Source organism: Pelodiscus sinensis, chromosome 7, assembly GCF_049634645.1.
Source record: "Pelodiscus sinensis isolate JC-2024 chromosome 7, ASM4963464v1, whole genome shotgun sequence".
Taxonomy (NCBI): Eukaryota; Metazoa; Chordata; order Testudines; family Trionychidae; genus Pelodiscus; species Pelodiscus sinensis.
The window spans coordinates 62,288,273-62,308,443 of record NC_134717.1 but is presented as its reverse complement, the minus strand read 5'-3'; the positions used below and the strand labels follow the sequence as shown (position 1 = coordinate 62,308,443).

Below are 20,171 nucleotides of genomic sequence, written 5' to 3'. Positions count from 1 at the left end.
AATAAACTGTCTCATCCAATGTTTGCATGTTGGTGATCTAACTCAAGCAGATAGGAGCATCTTTGCACCATCTTCACAGCATCTTTTACAGGCCATCCAAAAGATGTCCTAAATCTTACTTCCAGAAATTTTTAATGTCATGATGAATCTAGCCTAAATATAGAAGACTGTACAATCTAATTACAAAGTGAGGACAGGAGTCTCCAAATGTGTGACATGGTCCAAAGAGAAACCCAGTGCAATGGATTTGTGCCTGTGATGATTTGGTTGCTAATATCAATTGTAAATCCTGACCAGCCTGAATATTGGAAGATTAGACTAGAGGAGGTTATGTGTGCATGCTATCAATGAGTGCACATAACTTTAGAAGGGTGATGGAGGCTGGCCTTGAATATGCTGGCCGGTGATAGGATTTGATACAATTTTAAAGTATGTTAAGAGTCTCTCAAACTTCTGTTCCTCCATTTTCAGGAAATCTCCACCAGACTTCCCTCATATCAATCCCAGATTACCATCTGTTGAAAGCACAGGAAACGGTGGGGATTTAAAGCTAACAGTTTATGCGGCATGGGGCCTTGAGGCCTATTCAAAGATGTAAAATACAGGGAAAGTAAAATGAACTGGGAAAAATGTCACTTTTCATTGTGATTCCTGAGATTAAAAATATAGCAAGTCTTCAGCCTTACAACAAATGAGGCTTTGTATAAATGGCTAGTTTAGGGCAAAGGGGTTTAGCATTAAAGCATTCAGATTATAATGGTTCTTTTTGTCTCTTCCAAGTCTCATCCCAGCAAAAGTTCCGGATGGGCTCATCTACCTTATTTTAGGGGCATTCTCAGCATTCTCTGAGCTCTCTACACTAGACCAGGCAGGTCAGAGTAAGATACACCAACCAGCTACACAAAATGTGTGGCTGGATTCGATTTACCTGACACCAAGCCACTGTGATGTCTACATTGCTGAAGGCCAATGGGAACACACATTCCCATTGGCTTCCCTTACTCCTCATAGAATGAGGAATACACGGTGCTGGCGGGGGCTGCTCTCAGCGTTCAATTTGGGGGTCTACATTAGACCCACTACATTGAATGCTAGAAGATCGACCCCTGGAGGGTTGATCTTCTCCATAGTGTAGACAAGCCCTAAGAGAGAACGTCTTATCGAAAAGGACAGTGTTCCAACTTAATATCTGGTGATTTTTTTTAAAGATTCAATAGAGGTTCCTCTTAATGAAACAGCAGGGCCATGATCCCAAGTGATATGAGAACTATGAGTACTCTTGTTCCTTCTGAAAAGAATTTCTGTGGGATTTCAAGTGAACATCTCTCACTGAAAGACAAGGGGAAGATGGATTGTTTAACTGCCAAATGCCCTTTGTGACATAGTAGCTCTAATTTCTTAGATTTCAAGGATCAATGCCTGGATTGAAAAGAAGTAATTTGGGGCTACCGACTGCCAGAGAAATAGGCCTCTAGGCTTCTTTGATGCTCTCGTTTCTAGTGAGTGGTCAGTTTCTGGAGTCCTTCCCACATAAAGAAATAAACAAGTTAATTAAAATGTTCAGTGTCCCTTCCTGTTTATATTCAGAGCAACATTTGTAATGTGTAAGCAGCAGGGTGATTTTCATTAATAACTTCAACTAGTCTCAGAATGTTTATATTCCATGAATTAATCAGGAATTAATTAGACAGTGTCAGGGAACAATGTGGCAATTTAAACTCTCCACTGCACAATCCAGGACAAATTCAGAGGTGAAGTAAATTGAATCTAAAAGAATCTAAACTCACACAAATTATGCCTCCTTCCAAATCCATTCTGGGCAATTTTATCATTTGGGTAACTGCAGGGGAATTCTGTTTCCTCGCCCAGAGCCCAGCTGCCTGCTCTGTATTGTGTATCATCTTCTGGAGGATCAATGAAGTTACACCAGAGAGGAATTTGTCTCTCAGCACATCAGTCGAGGTGTGGGGTTAACAGTGTAATAAATTGCCTAGGGAGGTTGTGAAATCTCCGTCACTGGAGATATTTAAGAACAGGTTAGATAGACATCAGCTATATATAAAAGACTTTTGCGGGCACAACTTACTTTGACAGTATCATGAGCTTTCGCATGCAAAACCCACTTCTTCAGATGAGCTGGGATGAGGCAGGGGTCCTGCGATGTAAAGCTATGAGATAATTACATGCACAAGCAACCTTAGTCCTGTCATTGCCTAGCTTCTAAGCAAATTACTTATTAACCTTAATGTACTTTTAGGATTGGCCTACATTGCAAAGTTTTACCAGCGTAGCTATGTCACCTAGGAGTGTAACAAAACTCTCACCCCCCAACTAAACACAGCTATGCAGGCAAAGGCTTGAGTGTCAACATAGTTTTACTGGCAAAAAGAGTTCTTCTGCCAGCATAGCTAATGTCATTAAGGGAAGAGATTGAACTATGCCAGTGTCAAAGTCAGACACACAGGACTCACAGGTTTGTCAGACCACTCTGTTTATTAGCAAAGCCGCTCTGCTAATACACCCCAAAAATGTGAGTACCATACAAGGCTCAAACCCCTTTGATTTATACAGTCAAAAGAAAGCCAATTTAACAAGATTAAAAGGTGGCAAAACCTCACATGATTAGTATGATACTAATCAAGAATCTTCATTTCCACATCAAGCACACAGCAATCTCCTGTCCATATCTCTCTGGTTACCTCAATTACTTTCTACCTAACACCTAATGTTCCTTTTCCTGTTTTCCCAGGCACACCTGGCTTCATTCTGATCTGCATACCTACAAACATAATCATCTCTTTCCTGTTCAGAGACAAACAGTATTCCTTCAACTCATTCAAGTATTATAGTATAATTCATCTTTCTCTTACAGTATAACTCTTTCTACTTTCACACCAGCAAAGGAACTTTTGCTTCTTTTGTCCCTGCTTTGAAAAGCTGTGAAATAGTTGCCCATGTTGATACTAACGGCATCTGAATTAGCACCCACTGGCAGGAAGATACAATTCACATCTCTGAGCTATGATTTCAGGCTCTCAGAAAACTCAGGCAGGTGTCTCTGCTTTGGTTACTCCCACTTTCCATTTTGAAGATTTTCTTCACAACTATAAAAGCTAGAGACTGGCTTTTTTTAAAAAACATGCAAGCGGCGCTTCTGGGGAAAATGCCATTTTAAAACAGAATAATCTCAATACACAGATGTTCACTCTAAGCTTGCATTTTGCTCATTGCAAAGCACTGAAGCAGAGGCTTTCCCTCTATATTACAATAAATAGCATGATACAGGTTCATGATAAATAACTCCTGCTTTACAGATGCACAGTGATAGAAAGAAAGGAGATTTTTAGTGCTAAACACTGTGTTTGTCTAACTGTATATATCTGAGTCGGGGGACTAAGTACAGTAATTCCTCATTTAACACTATAGAAAATGATCGTGTTAAGTGAAAACGTATTATGAGTGGTCAATTGAAAATAATGGAAAAGGTGGGGGTTGCATTTCAAGCGGTGGTGTCTGTTGGGACCAGGACATAAGGTTGGGGGAAAAAGGGGACTGGGTTACAGCAGGGAGGGGAGGTGTTTGGCTCTGGGGAAGGGAAGGAGAGAGAAGGGGGATTGGGTTGGGAGTATGCCCCTGTGACTGGTCTGCTGGGACCCGCACTGCTTCCGGCAAGGGGGGGGGGGGGTCTCCGGGGAACGGCGCGGCAAGTGGCAAACCCTCTGCCACTTTGCAGGGAGGCAGGGGAAGCCCCGCGCAGCCACCAGCAACGGGCTGGCTGGGGGAATCGTGTTATTCCAGGAACGGTCGTGTAATTCAAAAAACGTTCCCTAAAAAAAAAATCGTGCTATTGTGAAAACGTGTTAAGCGGGCACGTGTTAAATGAGGAATTACTGTAGTATGTGATGGTGATTTTTTAAAAAAGATTACAGAGAGTTATAGCAGACTATGATCATTGTTGCTGAGGAAACCTCTATTTTTAAAATGGCCTTGATTTTTTTTCCAGGGGAGAATAGGAGACTATCTGACTTAATTTGTTCGTTTGTACAAGATCCAACACTTTTAGCATATTTTCCACCTTCATGAAGGAGGCGCACCTTACTTCCTCACGAGACTGGAAATGTCTTTGAGATGCATGGGATTAGATGTCTGTCAGGATACTTATTCCACATAACATTTTACGTGACTGTGCTTCCCATGTAAGCTACGTGACAATTCTATCATCTCTCTGAATCGGTCCATTGTGCACCACATATTTTATATTTTGGGTTTATTATTCTTATTCTTGTGTTCTACCAGGTCAGCAGCAACTTGTGACACTGTTCAGGGTTTGAGAGCTGTGACACCAATCTGGAATTTTGTGTTTACTGTATGAGTTGTTCAGAGCTGATGTGCAGAAAGGCACAGAGAAAGTCATTTGAAGTATACACCAGCAAGTGACCCTACAAAACCCAAGGATTGGACTACATATTCTTGAGTACCATCAATTTGCATCTTGTCTATTGATTATTTATATATATACAGACACAGTACACACCTGGTGCTCTCTTATCTGAAATGCTCTAGAATTACAGCACTTCCTTTCCCCCCAAGTCTAGAAATAATCATTTTGATGGAAGAACCAGCTTCGTAATAGTGAAATCTTGCTGACAGCATCAAAACCTGAATCAGAGGAGGGAGAATTCAAGTTGAGTTTCCCTAGCAAAACTAAAGCTTTCAGGTCTGGGTTCATTTCCAGCCCTGGCAGCTAATTGACGCATCTCATCAGTAGGCGTGGGTGTTGGGACAACCTCATGGAGTCTGAATTTTTATGAGCCTCGCAAAATGTTTTTGGGTAGAGTTTCCAAAGCAAGATGCGGTCTGTGAGCCATCTTCCCATGTAAGTTAAACCCATATTATTTAATTTTGAAAAGGAAAATGTCTAACTAAAGGGAAGCCTGTGGTATGTAGCTGGGACAAAAGAAAATCTTCCAGGACCTAGGCTGGCTCATGTGTGTGAAATTCATAAATGTTTATAGTGTACATATAGAAGGATATACCCCATGCATTTGCCTGTTCTCTCCAGCGACCCCCTTCCCTATAACACTAGCATTGAATATTGGCATCATGAGGTTAGCACAGAGAATTTTAAAAGAGAGAAAATATATAATAAGATGTCTGGACATATGATGTCTGACTGATCTTTCCGTGTTGAGCCTTATTCCTCTGATCCAGGGTCTGTCACCCATGATTTACCTCAGTGCTTTATAACCCCTTCCCCTTCCTGAATAAAGAGGAGACAGTGTATAAGGTAAACCAAGGTAAAGTGTTTTAGGGAATGATTTCAAAATCAGGAACTTCAGCCCTTGAGCTCCTGAGAAAGAAGAGCACGGCAGGTGATTCAGGGATTCAGGTGAGTAGATGGTATTTCAGTGATGGGGTGTCTCTTCCTCCTCATAGGCACCGAGGATACTCCTCAAAAGGAGCCCCATGCTCTTGCTGCCGTTGGGGAGGACTGCAGTGACTGACATCACTCCCAGCCTTACTCTATGCTTCTTGGCGGGAAGCCTGAGGCGAGTGGAACTCTCGCCAAGGCGGGAAAAACTGGTTAGAACCGGTTCTTCAACTGTCTCTAAATGCTCCAGAGAGACAGGGCAAGGCTCAAGATGGAGTCCAGGGCTCACAGGTCATTTTGTTTTACACAAAATCACTGTTTTAAAATTAAAATCATTAACATATGATCATAAACATACAGTAGAGTTATGTATTCCAAATTAATCACCAAGGGTATGTCTACACTACAGCGCTAATTCGAACTAACTTAGCTCGAATTAGTTAATCCGAACTAAGCTAATTTGAACTAATGAATCCAGACTAAAAAACTAGTTCGAATTAGCGTTTTGTTAATTCGAACTAGCATGTCCACACAGAGTGGACCCTGAACTGGGGTTAAGGATAGCCAGAAGCAGTGCCGGCAGGGCATCAGATGAGGACTTAGAGCATGGAGCTGCTGTCTCAGGCTAGCCGAGGGCTGTGCTTAAAGGGACCCGACCCCCACCTCGGACAGACAGTTCTCAGGGATGCCTCGCTTGCAAAGCAGTCCTGGCTTGGATTGCCCGGACTACCCACACTGGGCACATCACAGCACTCGGCCATCAGACCGGCTGCACTTGCCGCAGGCTGCCATCTGGGGAGAGGGGGCAACTGGGGGGCTGAAGGAGAGGTTCCACCCCCAGAAGCCCACAGAGCCAGCCCAGTCCTCCCCATCGGGGGCTCGTACCCCATTCCTCCCTCACCTCCTTCCACTTACCCCTCTCTAGCCCCCCTTCCTGATATACAAAATAAAGGACAATTGTGTTCAAAAATAGAATCTCTTTTTATTGAACAAAATTGGGGGAGACTGGGAAAAGGAGGTGGGAGAGGGGAAGAGAGAGGGTGGGAGAGGGGAGAGCAACTACAATGATGAGGGGTTTGGAACAGGTCCCATATGAAGAGAGGCTAAAGAGATTGGGACTTTTCAGCTTAGAAAAGAAGAGATGGAGGGGGGATATGATAGAGGTCTATAAAAGCATGAGTGGGGTGGAGAGGGTGCATACAGAAAAGTTCTTCATTAGTTCCCATAATAGAAGGACTAGAGGACACCAAAGGAAAGGAATGGGTAGCAGGCTTCAAACTAATAACAGAAAGTTCTTCTTCACAAAGCAAATAGTCAACCTGTGGAACTCCTTGCTGCAGGAGGCTGTGAAGGCTAGAACTAGAACAGAGTTTAAAGAGAAGTGAGATCAATCCATGAGGTTGGGTCCATGGAGTGGTATTAGCCAGGGGGTAGGAGTGGTGTCCCTGCCGAAGTTTGTGGGAGGCTGGAGAGGGATGGCACGAGACAAATGGCTTGGTCACTGTTTTGGTCCATCCTCTCCAGGGTCCCTAGGATTGGCCGCTGTCAGCAGACAGGCTACTGAGCTAGATGGACCCTTGGTCTGACCCAGTACGGCCATTCTAAGCTCAGGGCTCAGGGTCGGGGGTCTCAGTGGACCACTTTGATTTTCATGCAAACCTGCTCCTGGGTGGCCAGGCTGGCAGCTCTCCTGCCCTAGATGGCCACTTTCCTGTGCCTAGTGCGGAGGTCGTGGACGAGGTCCATGATGTCTGCACTGGAAAAGGCGGGTGCCTGCCTCTTGCGGTCCTGGGCAAGCTCCCGGGAGCCGCCAGCCTGGTCTCGGGAAGAGGGGGAGGGCTGGGGGGCATCGGGTGGCTGGCTCGAGCTGTGCCAGGTGCAGGGTCTGCTGGCTGGGTGCTGGCAGGCTTGCACCTGGCACGGGCATCGTAGCCAGCCCGTGCTCCCTCCAGGGCCGGGAGGGAGGCATACAAGTTTCCCTGGTGTTGGCCAGAGTGGCCACCAGGGAAAGCTGGGGAGGGCTAGCCTCCCACTAGTTCGAATTAAGGGGCTACACACCCCTTAATTCGAACTAGTAAGTTCGAACTAGGCTTAGTCCTCGTACAATGAGGTTTACCTAGTTCGAACTAAGCGCTCCGCTAGTTCGAATTAAGTTCGAACTAGCGGAGCGCTAGTGTAGTGCCTATCAAAGTTAATTCGAACTAACGTCCGTTAGTTCGAATTAACTTTGTAGTGTAGACATACCCTAACAGTGGGGCTGTTTGTGGCCTGCTCTTAGCTCCTCGCACGCACAGAGCTCACACTCGGCACAGCCAAGAATGATGCTAAGCTGCCCTTTATGCCTCTTCCAGTCCTAGGGCTGGCTGAGGGCCAAACCCAGGGCTGCATCATGACTTTCGTGGGCCCTAGGCACTTTTGCCTTCGTGGGCCCCTCCCACCATAATAATATCAATATTAAAAATTATTTTTGATATAACTTTAAATACTTCAACATTTTATTTTTTTTCTGTCAGGCAAAATTTAATAGATTTTCGTGGGCCCTAAAAGTTTCATTTTTTTCTGATGTGTGAAAAAAATTAAAACATTTTCTTCAACCCTAAAAGTTCATGTTTTCTTCTGATTTTAAAAGAAATTAAAACATTTTTGTGGGCCCCTAAAAGTATCATGGGCCCTAGGCACTGTGCCTACTGTGCCTAATGGATAAGTCGGCTCTGGCCAAACCAGCCTCCATTGTAAGCAAGAACAGCACGGGGAGCACAGGGACTTGCTGGCTGAGCTCCTCGTATTCCGGCCCCACCCTCCTTATGCCCTGCCACATCGATTCCCCCTCACTGGCTCCAGCTAGCCCCAATACTAGTGATGAGGTGGCGAGGCTGGTCTGGTCTTCCAGGATTGTCCCACAAAGCTTTAAAATAATTGACCCCCCTCTGATGGAGAAAAGTGACCTTAGCGGGCTCCTAGTTCTGGCACCAGTGGTGTAGAGTGCTGAGTTAGTGCAGTGGTGTTTGGTGAGTGGGAAGCTGAGAGCCACAACTGAGAAACTTGAAGAATGAAATGCCTAATTCCCAAAGCACCAGGGAATCACAGTCTAATAGTTCCTGTGGTCTGCTGTGCAGATGCTCAGCTTTGTAGGGTAGTTTAAAGGGTTCTGGAAAATGAATGGCAGGTATCATATGGCTCCAACTACTGCTGCAGACACTAATCAGTTGAGTCATTCTTCTAAGATTCTGAACAGTCTCCTTCACTTAGAGGTTATGATGAAAGAAAGAGCTCTAGAAAATCACTATTGTAAGTAAATCTCTCTGTACTCTTCCATGTCTCGTGGACAAGGTTTATGGGACATTACTGAAAAGACTGTCCTATGTCAAGCAAGTGCTGTTCTGCCTCCAAGCCTGATTAGTGGCAATTACAGCGACTGTGTAAGGCTGCTTGAAAACTTTGCATCAAAACTGTTTTTCAACAGGACATTAGACATGGAATGGTGTCCCTAGCCTCCATCTGTGGGGAGCTGTGAATGGATGATAGCAGATGGACCACTTGATGATTACCTGTTCTCTTCATTCTCTCTAGGGCACCTGGCATTGACCACTGTTGGCAGACAGGACACTGGGCTATATGGACCTTTGGTCTGACCCAGTATGGCCATTCTTGTGTTATTACAGATTTAGAGCCATGCTAAATCACATGGATGATTGAAACTTCTGTGGAATCTACATGTATGTGAAGATAAAAATTGGCCCTAGAAAGTCTATTCTCCCCTTTGGTGAGTATGAATAGACTCATTCAATGGACAAAGCTATTTTTCCATGGTTCTTCATATTCCCACTATTAAAACTATCTATTTACTTTACTTCCAGTCCTCACCCACGATTATCACATCACCATGTTAGTCATGGGAAAAAGGAACATCTTTCAGAAGTATTCCAAGATGTTCAGCAAAACCTCAAACCTCCCTTGGATCTTCCCAGTTCCAGTGAACCATGTTTCCACTGGGCAATTATTTTCATTCTGAATAATCATGTAATTCTAATTGGCTTAAAACAGAAATTAAAACTGAATGCTAGAGCTGGCTTTTGGTCAACCGTAGATGTGCGGGGATAAGCCAAACATGACCAAAAGGGTTTGGTGAAGGATTGACCATTTGGGTTTGGTTTATTACTTATTAAAGCTCCTCTGAGCAGTTCCTGATACTTGGTGGGCAAGCCAGGCATTGGCTATCTAAACCTCTTTGTAAGTGAAAGGCAAATAGTATCTAACAGTGCAACTACGCTGCAACGCTTAACTCGAAATAAGCGACGCAAATTGAGCGAAGTCAATTGCATAGCTTATTTTGAAAAGGGAGCGTTTACACAGCACTTACTTGGAAATAGAGCACTCTTCCTCTGACTTCTCTTATTCCTCATACAGTGAGGGTTACAGGAGTTGAATTAAGAAGTCCTCCAGCTTGACAGTATTTTGACATTATTTCAAAATAACTGCCTGCTATGTAGATGCGGACTAAGTTATTTCAGAATAGCTCTAGTTATTTCAAAATAGTATTGCAGTGTAGACGTACCCCTTAGTCTCCAAGTAAAGACTTAATCTCTCTTAAGTCTTTACTTACGTTAAAGATGAAATTGGATATGGTGTCCCCGTATACTGGCTCTGAAAGGGTAGAAACCAGTGTCCGAGGTAATTATGGTGTATTAGCGCAGCTGTATTTCAAAGTAGGATATAAAAGTATATATCTATTGTTAGTTATTTGTTTATTTATTATTTGTGTTGCATTAGCCCCTGGAGCCTCCAGTCATAGACTATGCCTCATTGTGCTAGGCACTGTCCAAGCACAGAACACAAAGTGGATCCTTATCCCATGGGACTTACAATCTAAGAGTTTGTCTACACTGAAAACTTACATTGGAACAGCTACATCCCTCTGGGGTGCAAAAAGTCCTATATCAAGAGATGAAACTATGCTGACCTATTTCCTCATGTAGTCAGGCCTGGGTTGATGGAAGACTTCTTCTGTCAACCTACCTACTGCCTCTTGGGAACATGGATTAACTACAATGATAGGAGAACCTTTCCTATTGCTGCAATGGATGTCCACACTGACATGCTATAATGGTGTTGCTACCAAGCTACAACTGTATCACTGTAGAGTTTTAGGTATAGACATAGGGTATGTCTACACTGCAGAGTTTTCGTCCACATTGCAATCATGTTCTTTTGAAAAAAAAATTGAAAGAGCAGAGGAGTTTTCTGACATTGGTAAACCTCTTTCTATGAGGAAGAAGCCTTTTTTCAAAAGAGCTCTTTTGGAAACAGGCGTGTGTGGAAGAGGGAGTTCTTTTGAAAGAACAGGAAAGAGGAAAAAGCACAGGTTCCTTGGTGGCCACTCCGCTCATAGCAATCACAGCTTAAATGCGAGATAGAGTCCATTCTGTGTGGATGCTATCTTTTGAAAAAGCAGATGACTTTTTTGATGCGCTTTTGCTGTGTAGATGCTCTCTTTTGGAAGAAGTTTTTTCACAAGATCTCTTCTGGAAAAGCTTCTTCCGAAAGAAGCTTGCAGTCTAGCTATAGCCATAGCCAAATTGTGAGACAGCAGACTACAGATGGATACATGGAGATGCTGGAGTACAACTACAATGATTCATTATTAGTTATCTTCTGTGCAAAAGATTTCAGTTATCCAATTAGGGAGCTGAAACACCACCATATGATTTGCTATAAGTGACCAATCCTGGCACAAAGAATGAACAGCGAATAGTTTTGTGGTTAACTGAGCAAGTAACCAATCTGCTGGCAAGTGTTTATCCAAACTAATGGAAGAAAAGACTAGGCTGACAGAAATCAGGGAAATCTTCGTGAACAGGGAAATCTGACCTACTTTAATCTTAAAACAAAGAAAACAATGTTTGTGGTCTGTTGAAAACTGTATTCAAATAAAGTGATCACTTCAGATTTTCGGGGGATTTCTTGGCCCTGCTTGCAGGCTAGGGAGGTCTGTAGGGAAGTGTGTGATCTGGGTCTTCACCAGTCAGTCTGTCTAGCGCCAATCTAGAGCAAGGTGGGTGATTGTACCTCTCCGCCTTAGGGAGCAGCCTGATTTGTCACTCCCTGTTCTGTCATTCTCGTGTGTTATCATTCTGGATTCTAAGAAAGTAGTGTTTTATTGCAACCTTCCAGCAAGATTATTTTAGGTTTTTATCTAACTTCTCTGTTGCAAACAATAAAAATAAAATGTTACTTGATTTTTAAAAGAAAACATATTTCAAAATTGTCTTGGTTATGCATAAATGTCACCCTTATCTAGCTTGTTCTCCTCAGACCCTCATGCAAAGCTCACTGAAGTCAATGGACTTTTTCCATTCACTTCATTTGGTGTTGGATCTGGTTTCATGTTGACAGTAATCTGTTTCAACTCAAAAGAAAATGAAATCCCCTCCCCCCCAGTTTTGAGGAAATGTTAAAGTCAAAGGAGTAATAAAGTGGAGTATTATCAAAGTTAATTGAGTTAGGTGTTCTGGAACACAACTGATCCTTATATTCAATTACAAAATTGTCAGCATCTAGGTGATTGTTTCATAGTTCTCTTGTGGAAATACTTGAATTCATTGAAGATAACAGAAAGCCAGCAAATTCATAAATAGAAAAGTTGACTGCAGCCATCTTTGAGGGAAAGAAGGCAAGGTCAGGAAGGAAGATGATCTTGTAGTTAAATAATTGGATCGGGACAAGGAGATTGGATTTAATTCCCAGCTTTGCTATTGGCTTCCTATGTGATATTTAGCTATTTCAACCCAAATCCACAAATGGATTTAGACACCTGACTCCAATTGTACTGTAATCTCTTGGGCTACGTCTACACTGGCGGCATCTTGCGCAAAAACTTACACTGAACGCGTGTTCTTGCGCAAGTAAATTTACAGTCTAGCGTTGGAAGACAGGGCTTCTTCTGGAAGAGTTAGTCCTCTCCCCACAAGGAATAAGCCCTCTTGCACAAGAGCTCTTGTGCGCAAAAGCACATCTCTTGTGCAAAAGCACATGCCAATATAGATGTAGCTTTGGTGCTTCAGTTGCTCATCTCATATCCCCCAAAATGAGGATAATAATCCTTCCTTTGCCTGTTCTGTATATTTAGATCATAAACTCTTTGGAGCAAGAACTGTCTCTTACTATCTGTCTGTACAGCACCTAACACAATGTAACCTGATTTTGTCCGAATCTTCTAGGATTTAGAACAGTAACAATTCATCTACAGCAGTGGCTTTTATATTGATTTCAATGCAGCAGAAGTAGCTGGAATCATGCTCAAGCATATTGTTTAATCAGCTTTGTCATGGTTAACAAATTCCCAGACATTTGACCTTTGCTTAAAATGTTCCAGCAGGCTGTCCTTTCTGTGTAACCAGACGCTGCTTCGATGTAGAGTTCTGAGCTGCTGAAAGAAGTAAGTAACACAAAGAACAATGCAATCTGTTCTGTCCTCTGTTTTCCTCCTCATCGTTCAAACTGGCATTGGCCGAAGAGAGATGTGATTGCGCATTGGTGTTCTCCTAAAATGGAAATATCCCAGTACGTTGCTGCTGGCACAGTATTATTCTCAGGGGCAAGATTAGGGAGGCTACTGTAGCCCTTCCAATATGCCCTTCACCACAGTAATACTTGGTTCTATTCCAGGATGTAATGCGTTTCAGTGTAGCATGACAAATAATCAGTGAACGTACACTCTATAAAAATCCCTTCAAGCTAACTGCAACTGACAAAAGGATACACTCCACCATACATAAAATATATCCCTCAATTGCAAACTGGGCTCCGTCATCCAATTCCAGTCTATCGCTCTGTTGAGACCCACTTTTTTTGGTATCATGCCAAGGTTTAACAAATATATTCCATGCATTTGAAGCACCACCTTGTTCAGATTTTCGCCCTGTGCCACGTCATTGCTCATTGCTGGAGGTGCTGTTGCTCTTTCCAACCCCGATTAAGTATGTAAAATATAAACAGAGACAATTTGCCCTGGGGGCCTGTTGCTAGCGAATGGAGAAATATTCCCTGGAGTATTCCTTGCAAATCATAGGGCACGTTTTCTGGTGCCATTGCATGCTGTCTGTGCTGCTCAGTGCAGGGGATGGGGAGGAGCAAGTAGTCAGAGTAGAACGCATTCTGGCAGCCCCTCGCCGTCAGGTACTCCCATAAAACTGCAGCCAGTTGATACAGGTTAAATTCACCCCCAGGCTGCTCTAACCTGTGCCTGGGGCCGGGCAGTGCATCAAGGAATCATCAATAGACCCTGACTGTCCACACGGAGCTCCCTGCTTCAAGCCAGATGAAGCAAGCACGCGCTATTTGTTCTCTTTATTTTTTGTTATCCTTAACCAGGATAGTCACACAGCCTCTCTCCTAAGGGTTTGATGGGCTGGCACTGACCTGAGCCCCATTAACCAGCCGTTTTTCTGTCACCACCGGTTCCCACCCTCTTGTGTTCCTTGGCTGCTTGTTGCACGATTCTGTTATTAAGCTGGAAAAGGCATTTGATGAGCAGTGAGGATGGCTTTTGGCAGATATCCTTGCTATGGGCACTATGTCTGTCACGTGACTGGCTATCAGTAATGTGGCGCTTTGGCTTGAAAGATGCCAGTTGGCTCCCCATGGAGTCCAGCTCATCTGAGCATTTGCATGGCGTAAGGTCTTGACTAACTCCCTCTTGGGATTAGTAGCTGCATGGGTCTCAAAGGCTCTCCTCTGTATTGTGTAAACTGAGATGTGGAATGCACAGTGACCTTACAACTACTGCCTCCCTGCTCTTGCATCAGCTCAGATTTCTGGACCTTACAAACCCCTCCACCATTTAGCCCCACCCAGGATATCCAATTCCTGTCACAACGTTAAATCTACCTTTATTCCACCAGTGCTGCCCACCTCGATTGCCCACTTCCTCTCTTCTCTGACAAGCACTTTCTCCATGTTTCCCTCAGAAGCTCCCAGTCAAAATCCATAAAGCCAGACCATTGTCCTCATTCGAGGCCCTCCTCAAAACCCGCCTCTTCCTTAATACACACTATAAGGTGTAATCGGATTGCTACTACCGACCAGCTAAGCATTTCATGTCCTATTACATTCGTTATACCATCTCCGGTGTTTGTCTCATCTATTTGTTGTGTTTGTCTGGGTGTTTGTCTCATCTATTTGTTGTGTCTTGCCTTTTGCACTGTGAACACTTTTGTGCACAGATATCACTTATTATATATTTATCTGGTGCCCAGGCCAATGGGGCATAACCTGAGTATGACTTTTAGGCTATGTCTAGACTGCAAGCCTCTTTCGAAAGAGGCTTTTTCGAAAGTATCTTTCGAAAAAGCCTCTTTCAAAAAAGAGCGTCTAGACTGCAAGCAGTACTTTCAAAAAAGCAAGCCGCTTTTTCGAAAGAAAGCAGTGAGTGAGTCTGGATGCTCTCTTTCTAAAAAGCCCTGTTTGCTTTCAAGAATGCCTTTTTTCGAAAGAGCACTTCTGAAAAAAGGCGTTCTTCCTCGTGAAATGAGGTTTACCGCCGTCGAAAGAAAAGCCGCGTTCTTTCGATTTAATTTCAAAAGAACGTGGCTGCAGTCTAGACGCAGGTGAAGTTTTTTCGAAAAAAGGCTACTTTTTTCGAAAAAACCCCTGAGTCTGGGCACAGCCTTAGGTATTACCCCAAAATAATGTAACAATCAAAAGTTGCATCTCTTAGATCCTATTCACATTGTATATAGAAAACTAAGATAAATACATATTTGTAATAGCCCAAGCAAACCTGTTTGAATAAAATTAAGGCCGGGTTGCCTTTTTTCCAAGCATCACTTATCACTTGAAAATTTGGCCCTTAGTGCACCAGTCAACTCAAATTTAAACTTGAGTCATCTTCACTGAATATTACATGCTGCATTTAACCTGAACTTTTGAAGGTGAATGATGTACTAAGTAACCACCATGTGAAATCAGTATATCTTGGGTGCGTCTACACTGCACCATAACTCGAACTAAGATATGCAGTTTGAGCTACAAAAATTGTGTATCTTATTTCGACGCTCTTTCAAAATAGCTTATTTCATCATTTGGCGCTATGTACACAGCGCCACATTTCAAAATAAAGTGCTGTTCCAAAACATCCCTTACTCCTCGTAGCATGAGGTTTTCAGGGACGTCAGAATAGCAAGCCTGAAATAATGGGTTTGCTGTGAAGACACAGGATAGCTATTTTGGGATATATGTAGCCTTAGTGTCCCCTTATGTGTCAGGTTTTATTTCATTTCAATTCTGAAAATAGTATTCCCAACCCTGCAAAGCCAGTATGTTTGTTTTGATCAAGAGTAAATAGAAAGATCTGAAACAGAAAAGTGTAGTGCATTTGCACCGCCCTTCAAACTGAGTTTTGCTAGATTGGAGCCTTTTTTTTTACAACAAAGAATTATGCAAGCATCTATTGTTTTTCCACAGCACAGCTTTGAGAGAGTTAATTGAAACCATATCCAGTCCTCAAGTGCCCTTTGAGACATTTGTGTCAAATTAAAACACCTTTTCCGCTTGGGCTTAATCTGTCACAACAAGATGAACTGTCTTATGCTTTTTTTCAGGCAACCAACCAATATTATGACATGGCTGGTCAAAGATTACATTAGAGGGGTCAATGCATTTGCCACAGGGCTGTACCAAACCATCATCTTCATCTGGACATCAGATTGATGCTTGAAATCCATGCAAACACAACTGCACATAAATAGGCATCTCTCGCATTCCGCTTTCACCAAGGATTTTAAGCACTAGCTGTTAGATTGTGCAGCTAAGATTATTTTAGATTGTAAAGGCAATGAATCAATCCCCTCCCTGGTGAGTCAAGAGAATTGATTCATCATTGCCCCTGCACTTTGTGTGACACTGGTTAAAGCAGGTGTAAAACAGATACCACATCATAAAGGTAACACTTAAAACCCAATGTAATTGGTGTGTGTCTAGACTACAGAGTTTTGTCGACAAAAGTGGACTTTTGTCGACAAAACTATACCTGCGTCTACACTACCGCTGAGTTCTGGCTACATAACGTCGACAGAACTCAGCAGTTTTGTCGACGCTGGTAAACCTCATTTTATGAGTCATAACCCCTTCTGTCAACAGAGTTTCTGTCGACAGAAAGTGTTATTGCATGTAAACTGTCCTTTGCGTCTACATTACCATGACGACAAAGCAGCTTGCTTTGTCGACAGAACTGAATGTCGACAAAACGTCTGTCGACAAAAGCCTGTAGTCTAGATGTACCCTGAATGACTACATGGAAAAGTCACAAGGTAATATACTCATGGGGGGGAATCCACCATGGGCCAGGAGCGAGGTGGAACGAGGTGTACTGGTAGTTCGAATTAGAGATCCTAATTCAAACTACCTACTCCGTGCTGCATGTAGCCACGGGCACAGAGTTCGGACTAAGGGGGATTTAAAAATGGTGGCATCCGGGAACATGCAAATGAAGCCCGGGATATTTAAATACATGTCCGTGGGGTATACAAGTTTATTTTTACTCACCTGCGCTGCAGTCTCCGTTGTCCCCGCCCAGAGGAGGATGGGTTTCTCCTGGCTGCGACTACATGGAGCCTGGGCGCGGGTGTGGCTCCCCTCCTACAGGCCAGCCAGCTCGCCTGTGCTGCTCTCTACATTCCCACCACTGGCAGCAGGGATGTGCAATTACGTTAAAGTAGAGTATATAACCCACGGGTTATACACATCCGTGGGTTATCTAAAACTTTTTTTACTCATTCAGGAAAAACCACGGGTTATGCATGGGTGCGGGTTATATACGCTAATTTACGGTATATTACCATTGCCCCAACCACTCTTGTTCTTGGCTTGTATTAAGAGTTTCAGTTCCTTTGCTCCCCACAAACCAGAGGGGGATTTTTCCAAGCATTGCTTGAGCCTTTTTTTGTGGTTCTTGAAAGGGAAAATTAGAGCTCTGATACTCCAAAAACATGGATCTGTTGTATTTTGGCAACATGGAAAGCCAGGCCCAGCTGGCATGGAGGAAGGATGCATTAATGTGAGTCAGAGAGTGAGTCAAGGCAAGTACTGTTACATGCTTCCCACACGGGTTCAGTTGTTATGGGTGACATGTTCATTTGTCCCTGCATTCCTCCACGACACTTCTCCAGCTGCCATCGTAAAGGGAAACTCACAAAGCACCCAAATTAGACGACGTTCACATAAATGCAAACATGTGACAATTTTGACTTATTTGTTTTACGTTTTATTTGAAGACCAAGAATCACAAAGAGAAACGTTTGGTCCAAATGTAATGAATGGAGCCATTCATTTCCATCTGAACCTGATTAGCTGAGCCAGTTCATGGATATGGAGAATATTTTTATTTGTAAAACCTCTTTACTAGTGATTCAGGGTGATACCCTGCCCCACCCAGTTCCAGAAGCCCAAGGAGATGAATATTGGCACGTTTGTATTCTGCTGCAGAAATCCTGCTGACCACCATGTATGCTGTACCGGCATGTTCTCTGCCAGGCCTCTGGCCGAGAACACATTGTGCTCCTGCTTCGTGCTTGCTAGTGCCTACAGCATAGCGCTGATGCAAAGCCCGCTGAAAGAAGCAGGGAGCCTTCCCATGGCTTTCAAAGGGGTGATGTCTCAAAATTGTTTTCCGTCACGAACCTGCCTGTACATTGATTTTTATTAAATCCTCATGATGTTTAAGCCAATGTCATGACTTTCTGAGTCTTGACTAAGGACTTTTGAATGGTTGGGGTTGGCAATATTGGGATTACAACAGTGTTTCTCAAAGGGTAGCCCAAAATGTAGAGATTAAGGAGCCCTCGACACCCCGGTTGGGTGAATACAAGAATTGTCTCTCTAAACATTCCCAACCAGCACTGCACAAAACTCTACCAGAGAGGGAGGCCTAGCACAGAAGATACATCATGTAAGCAGAGTGGACCTTTAACAACACTTGGCAGCAATGCAGAGGTAAAGTGATTAGTCCATTTTCCTGATGGCAGACTCAGCTTCCAAATTGGGAAATGGAGATTACATGAACTACATTTCCAAGTCAAATCCTATGCTTTGGTCACCTTCTGCTTAATTTATGGCGACTTAATATCTGAAGCTTAATATTTGAAGCTTGCAGCCCAAGGAGCAGCCAACAAATGTTTTAGTTTTTCTCTCAGAGGGGATCAACACAAGCCCATAAATCACTCACGTCCCTTCTCAGTCAATGGGACATATCACCCTTGCTGTGATTTCTCCCATCAGCTGGCTTTGTTTTCTTGTCACGGAAAGTAAGGACTCCATGACTACATCTTTCTGCCTTCCCTGCCAATTGCATTATATAAGAGATTAAAGAGATGTAGAAAAATCATATGTAAAAAAGTTCCTCAGCTTTTGCATATAAGACTGAAAATGTGTTGTGTCAATATTAGCTGAGATCCAGAGAAAGATCTTATGCGATAGCCAGACTAAACAGTATTGAGACTGATTCAAACATGATTTAGAGCAGGGGTTCCCAACCTTTTTTGGTCCCCATACGCCCTATTCAATATGAAAGGAAATAAATTCTAGACTCTAGAATCCGCAACTTTTTTCACTAACACTACTACTTTTGGAATATTTCAATTAGGATAATCTAGTTATTTACCAAATATTCCCCATACCCCCTTGACAAGCTTCTCGTACCCCCTGGGGGTACACGTATCCCAGGTTGGGAACTCCTGATTTAGAGTATAACTGCTATATTTAAGGTCATCCGTGAAATGGATGTTTTATGTAGGTAATATGGATTAATGTTTTATGTTTAAGGCACTCAAGATCAGGAATGCTTCTGAGTGAGTAGAAATCTAAACCCATGCCAGCCCCTAGTAAAGTGTATTCACTGCAACAATTAATTACATTGAAATTACTCCACTGGTACTAGCCTAGCTGTGACAAATGTAATCACACTGCACAACAACACTGAAGCTATACAGAGCAATTGGATTACTCACTGGCGCGTTGTAACTCAAACTGCTGCATCCTCACTGTACTATTTGCGTGCAAATTATTTGGGGGCAAGAGCTGGCTTTCTGTTAGTCATTTGTACAGCACCTAGTACAATAGGGTCCTCCTGGTTCGTGGGTAATTCTAGATGTTATGATACAATTAGTAATAATTAAAACAATTGTTAATGTTAATAACAATACTACTAATACATGTATAGAAGTCCTAGAAGCACTTGGACTTCAACCCAAAGTGCCAATGGTCCATCTAACTTAGCTTAAAGCACCCCTTAAAGCTAGCACATAGCTAAAGCTAGAGATTTCTAGGAGCGGAGCTAAGGGTAACTCTTGAGTTATAGCTTGGGTAATGCTATTTTTACCATCCGAGTGAAGCATGCTGGGAATGTTGTGGGTGTCCCAAACAGCTAGTTTTGCTTGTGTTTCCCCACCCTCCGGTTCCTGATGGATTTCTGTGCGGACAAGCCTCCCATGTGCAGTGGTGCGGAACATCTGGTAGATTTGGCTAGCCGCAACTTCTCCTTGGGGCTGGATCAATCCTCCCATAAAATGAATACAGAATGTTATGAACTTAACCCACATACATCCCTTCTCCCACATTACAGTGCTGCCTTGCATGCCGGTTATCACGCACTGGCATCAACGGGCAGCCACTAGTCAGCGGTGATGTAAACCACCATGAGCTGCTGTAACTAGAACCAGACGGCTCCTTGGGGTTCCATATTTTCACTCCACAACTCCCTCTAAACCAGGCTCATTTAGACTGGATTGATCCTACGGTTAGTGGAGGC

At 43.2% G+C, this 20,171-nt stretch overlaps 1 long non-coding RNA gene across 3 annotated transcripts in view; it reads left to right on the top strand.

Annotated features, from left to right (window-relative positions):
* Window positions 1-19,429, top strand: part of LOC112546473 (uncharacterized) — a 60,597-nt gene extending 41,168 nt beyond the window's left edge. For 2 of the 3 annotated variants that reach the window (XR_012905324.1, XR_012905325.1), the window contains exons 4-6: window positions 8,942-9,134; window positions 12,744-12,806; window positions 15,970-19,429. This is a non-coding gene — a long non-coding RNA (uncharacterized LOC112546473). The remainder of the gene's footprint in view (window positions 1-8,941; window positions 9,135-12,743; window positions 12,807-15,969) is intronic. The other variant, XR_003090172.2, reaches the window with a different exon arrangement.
* The last annotated feature ends 742 nt before the right edge of the window (window positions 19,430-20,171 follow it).